This window comes from Akebia trifoliata, chromosome 5, assembly GCF_017979445.1.
Source record: "Akebia trifoliata isolate Shusen 1 chromosome 5, ASM1797944v1, whole genome shotgun sequence".
In the NCBI taxonomy this organism is placed as follows: Eukaryota; Viridiplantae; Streptophyta; class Magnoliopsida; order Ranunculales; family Lardizabalaceae; genus Akebia; species Akebia trifoliata.
Window position 1 is genome coordinate 5,063,363 of NC_141379.1, and position 10,763 is coordinate 5,074,125.

Sequence of the window (10,763 nt, forward strand, 5' to 3'; positions counted from 1 at the left end):
GTTCCCTAATAAAAAATAAGAAAAGACCCACTTAATAAAATATTAATCTATTAAGAATTTTTTAAAGATTTTTTTTAAAACAATACTTGAAATGCCCTTTTAACAACTTGGCAAAGTGGTTTGATCGTGAGGAGACTCCTCCATATTTTGTGAAATTCTGGAGATGCCCTTATATTCACAAATAGATGACATGCCCCTTGACCTTGGCCATCTCTTGTAGGTTAATGAAAATGATCTATAAGAGATCATGAATGCCCTCAGTCCAGGTCATTGTCATCATTTATGTTGGGTCAAAGATTACTTAAGGATTCTTTTTTGATTGATCGGTAAGAGATGATCATAGTCAAAGGGAGTGTCATTAATTTTGAAACATGGGAGTACCTCAAATATTTTCAAATTAATACGTTTCTTTAAACCTCAAAAAATGTTGAAAGGGTAATTACAACATTTTCACTTCAAAAACGCTTTTAAGACTAATATTTGATGAAATTAGTACTAAAGAGTTCATATTTTTTTTTTAGAATGGACTTTTTATATATATTTTCAAAAATAGGACTTTGTAATCATTGTCCCAAATTATTTTTATGGTTAATATTAAGAGTCATGTTGGGGTGACATTGGATTTACTACAATTCTTGCATTTCTTACATGGGGTGCACACATAACCTTAGATGCGTTTCCTCGAGATATGAGTAAAAGCACTACGGCTATGTGTACACACCACGTCACAAATGTAAGAATTACAATAAATCCAATGTCACCCTAGCATTAATTAAGGTTGTGTTTGTCCACCAAGAAAAAGTATTCAAGGTGTGGTATAAGATACGTTATCCTTGAAATTTGTGTTTGTTTGGCGCATAAAAAAATTAAGAGGATTTAACCTAAATCAATAGGAGCTTAGCGTGACCAAAAAACTTGCAAAGAGGAATCCCACAAAAAACTTGGGATTCCTCTTTCCCACTTTTTGTAAATTTCCATTTTTCTTTAAAGAAAAAAAAAATTTATTTTATTTTTTCAAATTTGTTGCAAAAGTTAAAGAAAACCTCACATAGTCAAAATCCAATCTCAATATTTCTCAATGCACTTCTCTCCCTCCCTCTTTTTCTCTCTCTTTTTTGAGAAACATTTTTCTTACTAACTTAGTAAGATTTTAAGTCTTACTAAGGGTAGTTTTACTCAAATAGATTTCAACATTAACAATCCAACATCACAGAGAAATTTCATATATATATATATATATGAACAGCGTTATTACAACCCCTATTACGACTCACATTGCGACACACCGTTTTGTCTTATATGGCCAAAAATGTTTGGAATGGGCTAATATTTTGTGAGGATGATCTTTGTGATGAGGGGATAATCCTGGCAAAAAATCATCCCATTCCAAAACTTCTAACCCCATCAAAATTGATTTACAAAAATTGGACAGTCTATAATTTTTCAACAAAAATTGGGCGGTCTAGAAGTTTCATAATGAGCTGATTTTTGGCAAGGATGATCTCTTCACCATAGAGATCATCCTCATAAAAAATCAGCCCATTCCAAACATTTTTGCCCATATAAGACAAAACGGTGTGTCGCAATGTGAGTCGTAATAGGGGTCGTAAGAACCCAACCCTATTACAACTCACATTGCGTTTCGGCTGAAATTTCGTTTGAAATCAGATCTGAAATTTGCGAAGAAGACGAAGTTTCGGCTGAGGCTGAAATTTCGTTTTTATTTTTTATTTATTTATTTTGTTAACGGGGAGGTAGTTGTAAATATAGAGATTTCATCGTTTTAAAAATGGGTCGCGATCTGGACCGTAGATTTAATGAATATCGAACGGCTGAAATGGTGAGTCACGATGTGAGTCGCGATATGTGTCGTAGGAACCCGACCCATATATATATCATATTCAAAAAAGAAATTTTGAAAATAAAAAAAATGGGGCTTGATCTAAGGTTTTGAAAATTGATGGCTACCGAACTTCCACATAACTACAAAAATTAGATTTGAAATTCAATGGTGAAAAAATAACTTTTTTTTGAAAGAAAAAATCCAAGATTCATAGAATTTTGTCCTCTACAACCCTAAAGGATCGGATCATGTTTTTTTATGTCACTAGGTGAGCCAAGGACCCTTAGTAAGGGTGAAATCCTTACTACCTTTCTTTTACATTATGAAAAATTGAGAGAGACATAACTGACCATAATGGAGAAGTGCTGCATGTCTAAACAAATGATTAAGAGCAGAGAAGAAAAATAAGATAGAAAAGTTGTAATAAACTATGGTTTAATGACTAAAAAGTTTAATTAAATTTAAATATGTTCACATGGCTTAATTAAAAACCCAATCTAATTACAAGCTTTGATTAATTTGAAATTTCAATTTCGTTAATTTCATATATAGATTCAAAATTTTAATGGGTTTGAATTATTTTTATTGTTACAAAGAATTTTTTGTTGGCCAATAAATGTAGAGTGATTTTCCCAAATCACGATGATGAATAATTCTTATGTTTATTAAAATATAAATTTTTGTCTCAAGAATTTATTTTGGGTTAAAAATTTCTTACCAAATTTGAAATTGAAATATTTATTACACTAAAGTAGGCATCAATTATGAAGATTAAACCCAAATCAAGATTAACGTCAAACAAACAACATGAAAGCTAATCAGGTTCAGGATTTACCATTACAGGGTAAAGAAAATCTAATTCAATATATGTAAAACAATTTTTGTTGCGGCCAAACAGACCCTAAGGGTTTTGCAATGCCTATTCGTGCAATCTGCATACTAATAAAATGACTGCTCAATATTATGTTGAATATTATGGCAGCCTATCTAATAAGAAGATGATCGCAAGAGGATATAATTTATCCATTCATTTAGGTATTAGAAATATATGATATTAATTTATCTATTTTATTTTTAGTTTTATTTTTTATGGCTTTTATGATCGGATCGGGCTCTTAGTGGATTGGATTTTTATTAGATCTCAATATTAAGGTCCAAACTTGATGGATTGGACCAAACGCAATTCGATGTATAAAATCATATAGCTTTTTGTATTTTAATAAATATACAAGGCCAGCTTGATACAAGTTGAGGCCTAAGGAGAAATCTCAAAATGAGGCCTTTTTTATATGTAATAAATTAAATAATAATAATAATAATAATAATAATAATTATTATTATTATTACCTAAAAAAATAATATATTTTCTTTACTAAAATTATTCTTTTATTTTCATAGACAAGAAATTTTACTAAAAATTATTAATTTATTATAGACCTAATGATGTTTAACAAAAATCCAACCAAAGACTGTCATATCAATATCATTGCCACACATAAATATTGTGGATTAAAAACAATGACATGAAAAAAAGGAATGTCAAGTAAAATAATTTTAATTAATTTTAATATAAAATTTAACCATATAAGAATGCCTTCTTTGATGCCCCAAATAAAAACAATATCTTGTATCTTGTTAGATGTTCAATTGTTTATAAAAATTTATAAAATACATTCTCTCGTTAGATCTTTGACTTGTTTATTAAAAAAAAATATAAGTCATGAGAAAGAAAAAGAGTGATTTGTGAGAGATGAAGATTTGAGTTTGAGATTAAGAGATTTGAGGTGAAAATTTGTGAGAGGAGATAATGTTAAAGGATTATTGTAACGTTTATTATTTTTTAATCTATTTTAAAAAATTTAATCCAAATGGGAGCTTTTTTTCTACCTTGAATTTTTTAGATAAGGTTGTTTCAAAAATTTTGGAAACTAACCATTCTTTTGGGAAATTTTACACCTCCAAACTTTATTTTCCTACAAGAAATGCCCTCAAATTTTTTATCTACAAAAAACTACGCTAATTTCCAAGGTATATTTAAATGTTAACAAAACCCTTTTAACTTTATGGGAAGAGATTGTAGGAGAGCTAAAACTTAAAATAAGATTCTTTTTTTTAGGAAATTAAAAATATGTTGGAATATTGGGAGATTTTATCTTTCTTTTTTTAAGCATCCCCAACAGACTCTTTTAAGTTTGTTCTACTTTATTTTAGGATTAATGTTGGGGTGACCTCATTAAGAGACATACGGAATGGTGGATCGTGCATGCCCATAGATGCGTTTATCTGAGATACAAGTAAAATGCATCTATGGACATACGTGCGCCAATATTTCAAGGTGTCCCCCGTGTGTTCCTCGTTGAGGTCACTCCAGCATGACTCTTCTTTTAAGGAGTGAAAGGTGAAAAACCTAACTTCAAGAGACTCTTTAATAGTAAATGTTAGAATAAATAGAGTTCCACTCTCTAAATGTAAAGAGTCTCCAAAAGTAATTATTTTAATGTTAAAAAATGAAATACACTTTTCTTACTAACTTAGTAAGATTTCAAATCTTAACTAAGGGTCGTTGAGCTCACATGGAACACAACATCTTTTTAGATTTCATGGAAAAATTTATATTAAAAAAAAAATTTAAAAATATTTTTTGAACTTGGTCTAAGGTGTTGAAAATTGACGACTGCAGAACTCTCAAGACATAAATAAAAATTTAACGTTGAAAAATAATATGTTTTTTTATTCTTCAAAATTCTTAGAATTTTATTCTCTACAATTCTGTGATATTGGATGCCAAGGTGTGGGCCCACGACCCGTGTCATGGGGCCTTAGGCAGTTGCCTAAGTGGCCTTCTGCTTGAGCCGACATTGTAAATATATGATATGATTTTTAAATATTTTATGGGCTTGATGGTTAATCTAGATCTAATCCAATAAGATATCAATTTGAAACCTTATTTGATTAGGGAACCTTATTAGAAATCTAATTCATCTACCTAGGCCAAAATTATCATATTGGATTTCGAATCTAAACCGGTCCACATATTAATGGCGCTAGTCCAAAAGTTTGGGTATTTGAAAAGAAGCCCCTTTACTAGAGTTCATTAAATAATTTTTTTTTCAATATTTGAGGCTAGGTTTTAGAACTTGCAAGTTGGAATCAAAATCGCACACTAACACTAAAATGACTCCCACTTGGTAAGTTTTCGGTTCTAGAGTAGTGGACAAAATTATGTGATTTTGAAATATATATATATATATTTCCTTATAATTAATTGTAAGTTTAAACTTGGGACTTCCGTATAAATTCGATTTTAGAAAGTAGCGTGTCATACACAAACAATTGCTCTCACTCTTCAACTATTATAATAAGGGTATGTTCGATTGCACGGAAAGTGACTTTCCATGAAATTTGAAATCCATGGAAAAATTGTAGTGGAAAATAGGTGGGGTTGGAAAATCAAATTCTATTGTTTGATTTTACTTGGATAAAATCATGAGAAAATTATGTGAGGAAAAAGAAGAAGGAGAGGAGAAGAAAGAAGATGAGAGGAAAGGGAGAGGATGTGACAGTGGCGGCGGAGGTAAGTAAGGAAGATGAGGGGAAAACATGGTGATGGCGGAGGTGAGGGATGGAGAAGGAGAAGAAGAAAGAGAGAGAGTGACGGTGGCTGGAGATGGTGATGACGGCGAATGCTACGATAACGGTGATGGTGACGATGATGAGGTTAGTGTGATGGTGGTGGTGTTGGTGGTAGGGAAGAAAAAAGATATGAGTGTGAAATAATTGGGGATGGAAAATATGGGTAGATTTCATTTTCTCACCCATATGGGTGGGAAAGTGAAACCCATGTTTTGGTGGGCTTTTTGATTGAAGTGGAAAATGAATTTTCATTTCTATGTGCAGTCAAAAACTTGAAAAATGTCATTTTCCATGGAAATTGATTTTCCATGTGAGTGAGAAAGTGAAATCCATGTTTTTGTGGACTTTTTGATTGAAGTGGAAAATCAATTTTCATTTCTATGTGCAGTCAAAAACTTGAAAAATGTCATTTTCCATGAAAATTGATTTTCCATGTGCAATCAAACATACCCTAAGATCTTTTGGGTTGGACGTGGACGTCTATTCATTATTTTCTACAAGAGATATATTGATTCGACAGAGATGGAGATGGAGAAGGAGAAGCAAACACAACCCTTAGTACTCTCACTCAATGATGAAGACATAGTGCTGCATGAGATCCTTCCTCTATTACCCATAAAATCACTCTTTCGATTCAAATCAGTACGTAAGAAATGGCGCACTTTAATTTCAAAAGATCCCACCTTCTTTGCATACCAATACAAATCTCAAAGAAGTTGTTCGATTTCTGCTATTATATGCAAACTAGTTTTCAAAATTTTGGAATTCATATCTACAGAGCAAAACCTGATGGGTGTACCCCACCCATATTTGAGCTATGCATTAAGATCCTGTAATCCAAAAGATTTCTTATCATCTTTGCGCACTTCAACCAATGGACTTATATGCGGTAACTTCAGTTTCTCTGATTCAAAATTCTACGTGTGCAACTTACCCAAAATATTGTACACATCACAATTCCAAACACGAGTCAAATTGTGGGACTGGTTTTTGACCCATCGTTGTCGTCACATTTTGAGCTAATCTTCCCATATCGAATTGATGGGTTACATCTTTTTGAAAATATTGATCGCATTCCAATGGAGATCGGATTTGAAGTCCTCTCTTCTAAGACTGGTGTTTGGCGTGTATCCAAGGCTAAACTTGTACTTTCTAAGGTACAATTATGGTTCAAACAGTAATCGATTTTCACTAGTGGGAAATTGTATTGGAGAGTTTCTGAAGATATCATCTGGTTCGATCCTAGTAAAGATTGTGCAGGTGTTGTGTTTGCTCTTCCTGGATTTGAGAAGAAAGAATATCCTAAGGTAGAGATAGGAGAATGCAATGGTGGTGGGCTTAGTTATACTAGGATCACAAACAAAAATATAGAGATATGGGTCATGAGAGAAGAAGAAGAAGATAGCAAATTTCAATGGAAGAAGATAGCAAATTTCATCTGGTTCGATCCTAGTAAAGATTGTGCAGGTGTTGTGTTTGCTCTTCCTGGATTTGAGAAGAAAGAATATCCTAAGGTAGAGATAGGAGAATGCAATGGTGGTGGGCTTAGTTATACTAGGATCACAAACAAAAATATAGAGATATGGGTCATGAGAGAAGAAGAAGAAGATAGCAAATTTCAATGGATGAAGAGATTGTATGAATTGGGGGAGAATTTTCCAACACAACCAAAAGGTTCTAGATTGTTTCTACCATAATATGAAACTAAGGAGCGGCCGAGAAGCTTTGGATATTATGGTGTGTCGAGATGGAGCATTACCATTACCATTACCCTTCGGAGGTGGAAAGGTATTGTATTATTGGGTGTCAAAGATAGTAGGGGGTTCTATAGGGAATGTTTTCAAATAGAATTTGAGGACTGGGGAATTAAAAATATGCCACAAATCAAGGTTGGAGAAATGGTTTCTTTATAAGAGCACTCTTTTCCCATTGCCTAAGTTGGGTGATTTTCATGTTAAATCATAAAAAGCTGACGAGGTTGGCTTTCTCTTTGTTTTTATTTTGTTTCCCCTCCCATTTCTTCTTATAGATTTTGTCAATTAAACTTAACACGCACTTTAGCCGTTTGAGTTAATAAAATTTATGTTAGATTTATTTGATTTTTGTTTTAATTTTTTTTTTTATCTAGAATGGTGTGAAAGCAGTGGGGTCCAGGGGCGGATTTAGAGTGGGGGCTGTGGGGGCACTTGCCCCCACAAGAGTTTTCAAATTCCATGGAATAATGTGCTATTGCGACAGATTTGAGCAACGGATAAATTTTTTTATCACTATTGCCCCAACAAATTTTTTTTTTCCACTCTTAATTGTACCCACAATTTTTCTTTTCTACTTTTGGTTGCCCTCACATGAGTAAATCCTGGCTCCACCCTAGTGGGGTCCCTTGAAATTTTACCTAATTTAGATCTTAGTAGGGTCTGTTTGGAAAAATCGTTCAAGGACGTTAAACATGCCAAACAACACGTTTGGTGTGTCAAGGATGTGCTTATGTAATCTTTGTGCTAGCTGATCTTCTATATTACTAGATTGATGTTTGGTTGTTAGTTCCTCTGCCAACAAAGTAAGGAAGCTGTCTGTTGAGTGCAGGGAAAATTGTTCTGTTATGTCCAGGTTTTAGTAGGGATAGGTAACACATATTAATGGTTGTCTTGAGGTGCCATATGAATGATTATATGTTAATTTTTTGCACCATAAACCACATAATAAAACCCACAGTGCAACGTTATCTATATATATATATCCTTTTTCTTTTCATGAGATGAAAAAAGAAAGCAGCATAACTACAAGGAGGTTGAGAAGAATATGTTAGATAGACTGGAAAAATACCCAAGCAAATCCAAGCATCCTCATCCCATGGAGAGATTGGGATATTAAGAGAATGGCTCTAATAAGGTTTGTAAACAGAATTGGTCTTTCATACATTAATTACCATACAAGACATGAGAAACCGGTAAATAAGTAAATAAGTTTATGATTTGAACATAGATAAGTAAGTCCTAAGCTTATTATATGACCATACAGACTGCACGTGCAATGCATGTGCAAGGCATGTGCAAGGCCCACTAGTAAATAGAGGAAAATGTTGGCAGGTAATGGGCTACTTTTGTACCTACCTATTTGTGGTTTTGTGTGTAGGTTGATTTTGTGATTAACCTCGAGATCTAATTTTTAGCAAGATCATTCATCCATAAATCATAGAAATAATGAAAAAATAACGAAACAGAAAAAGAATACAAAAATATTTTTTACGTGGTTCGGCAAACGTGTCTACGTCCACAGGCTCGGGGAGTCGTTTCACTATAAGTTTCATGGTTACATTGCCTCCTTACCTCCCCTCTATCTTTCTCTCCATTTTCTCCCTTCATTTTTCTCCCCTTATACAATGCCCTCAAGGCTTTTAAATATAAAAACCCTAAAAATAGTCCTAACCATAAATAAGTTACAATTGACCATATTGCCCCTCATCCAAATTAATAATTACAAAATAAAGGGGAAGAATCCTCTTCAAATGGTGCCATGTGCCTACCTCGTGATCTGTGTTGAAGGTGCAAATGAACGATCCGGATGAGAGACAACTTTATCCCCCACATAACCCCCTCTCAAAGGTGGAAATCAATGTATCGAAACCTGTCTTCGAAAAATACTTCTAACTTGATTAAGCACCATCAAACTAGTATGATTTTTGATCCCCTAAACTTATTTTTTACAAACTTGATATTTAACTTGATTGAACTCCCATAATAAATAGATGTTTCAATAATAGACTTGACCACAAGCTGGACTTGATTTTCTTAATGAGTCAAATATTTAACAAATGATAGAAGAACCGATCGAAATTCCATATCGGGGGCTTGGATCTCAAAATGATCTAAGAATTTGATAAATAATAGAAGAACCGACCGAAATCTCAGATCGGGTTTGGCTCGCAAAATGATCCAATACTTTGATAAATAACAATAGAACCGATCAAAATCCCAGATCGGGTTTGGATCCCAGAAGGATCCAAGATTTAGATAATAGAATAACCGACCATATTGGATTTCGCATCACTCACCTCATAGAGTGATGCTCAAGTCCACGAGGAACTGACCATATTAGATTTCGCATCACTCACATCATAGAGTGACGTTCAGGTCCTCACGCGTTCGTAAGGAATCGACCATATTGAGTTTTCGCATCACTCACCTCATTGAGTGATGTTTGAGGCCAAGGAGGAATCAACCTTATTTGGTTTCCGCATCACTTACATCATAGAGTAATACTCGAGTCCAGGAGGAATCGAATTTCTCACCTTATTTGGTTTTCGCATCACTCACCTTATTATTTCGCACTAATGACGAAACTTACCTTATTTCAAGTTCTTGGAAGCATCCAAAGCTTCAAAGCAGGTTTGATAAAAAGCATGATTTTGTCTTTTACTTTGAAATCCAATTAAAATCTTAGTTTGGTGATTCTTGAAAAGATCAAACCTTCTAAATGAGAGGGAGAGCCAGCCCTAGAATTGGCCAGAAATTCATATATGAATATAATTATAAAAAAAAAAAATGAAATAATAAAAAGTTTTAAGTTTCTTACACATTTATCTGTAAATTCTTTTGAAATTTAATTTACTCATTAAAGTTATTAATTTTTGAAATTCAATTTACTCATTAAATTTATTAATTTGCATACTAAACGAACAAAAAATTTATTATTTTTAGTCTCAAAGTGTGTCTCAATGAAAACTTACACTAAGTTTTACCTTTAAATCAAATAAAAATAATAAATCTACTTATCAATTTCCTCCAATATTTTAATTATGTATTTAAAAAAACATTTTAATCTTCAAAATGAAATAATTCTAAGAAGGAGAGATTTTTTTAAGCATGTGGATGAAGGCATGGTTTGATCCTAGGTCTATGATATCCCCCCCTACTAATATGTACTTGAAGAAATTAAAAGAACTTTTCGGTATTCTTCTTTTAATTATAAGTAAGAACTTGATTCTTACATTCGATTTATGAAAAAAATTTACAACTATGAAAGAAATCTTAACAACTATGCGTGAATTTATCACACAAGATAAGCACATATAAAGTAAATGATGAATGCATGAAAAATATTTTAAGTGCAAGAAGCATGAAAATTTTCATCTTTAGTTTGATAATATGAGTTTTTTAGTTTTTTGTTTTCGAAGTTTATCAAAGATTAATACATCTAAGTTTGATGAGGAGAACACAATTTCTTAAATGAGAAGAGGGACAAATTGAACAAATAATATGCCACATTTACATTTAGATGGAATGTTGAT